Source organism: Myotis davidii, unplaced genomic scaffold (assembly GCF_000327345.1).
Source record: "Myotis davidii unplaced genomic scaffold, ASM32734v1 scaffold1098, whole genome shotgun sequence".
In the NCBI taxonomy this organism is placed as follows: Eukaryota; Metazoa; Chordata; class Mammalia; order Chiroptera; family Vespertilionidae; genus Myotis; species Myotis davidii.
This window is the reverse complement of record NW_006288959.1, coordinates 15750-16964: the sequence shown is the minus strand read 5'-3', so window position 1 is coordinate 16964 and position 1215 is coordinate 15750.

Sequence of the window (1215 nt, the reverse complement as noted above, 5' to 3'; positions counted from 1 at the left end):
AACCAGAACTTTAAAAATAAAAATGATAACAATTAGAATTCTAATGTTTCAAGTATTGGCTATACTAGATAAAAATAACCCACATCTATGTAAAGTTTGGAAATTTTGAAAAATACTTCAAACAAAAGAATGATCTTATAAAATTGTGTTTAAAATGGAAGTTGACTATAAATTATTCTTGTTAGTGAATATATCTAAAACTAGCCATTAAAAAAATCTATAGCCCTATGTGGGCAGGGACGATGTCTCACCTGAGAGATGGCAGAGCTTGAGAGGTAAAGAGTGTGCACTGAGACAGAGGTGGAGGCAGGGAGTGCACCCATGCCCAGGTGGCCTCTTCCTCGCTCGGCCCTGAGAGCCAGGCATTAGTTCTTACCGTAGTTTTCTTTCTCACCTGTCCTCTTCATCTTTGGAAAAACACCTTTTCAGAAACCTAAGGACCCTCTTTAATGCAGAGCAGATGGAGCTGACACACTCACACGAGAGGAGACAGTTTTCTAGTAAGTGACGGAGCATCTCTGGAATTCTGTTTTTGTGAAACTCTTCCTGGGGATAAGGGCTGGAAGTAAGAGAAGCAGTTCTCTACATTCCAGATCCAAGAGAAGGTCTAAAGGAGCTCAAAATAATACCAGAGCCCCTGGCAAGGGATGGGTATGTTACCCTTCATTACCCCGGGATCTGCTGAAGGAGAGATTCGCGGCAGACACAGAGGCCAGACTGAGGAAACGTGAAGTGGGGGTGAGATGGCGTCTGTTTCATATTAATTTCTTACTCTCTTTCAGCTCACGGTGTTATTTTTTTTTTGTAGCCTTTGAGTTGGAAATTTGATTATTGCTTTATGTTGTAGGAATATCATTAATTTTAGACTAAGCGCTGCTTTAAATACCACCGTGTATGTCATGTTTTTATTATAATTTTCTGCAGAAATAAAAATGTTTACTTTGCACTTGCCGTTGAACCAAGAGTTATTTTTCAGAAGCTCTTACATTCCTAAGCAACAGGACACTTAGGCTTTTTTGTTTGTTTGTTATTAATTTCTAATTTCTACTGTGTATACAGAGAATGCAGTGTGCTATTTCTATGTTATTAAATTCATCCTGGCTTTCTTTGTGACATAACATATAGTCAGTTTTCATAAATATCTCATGAGCATTTGTAAAGAAGATATTTTCTCTATTTTAGGTGTACAGAGTTGAAAATATATATATATAGCAC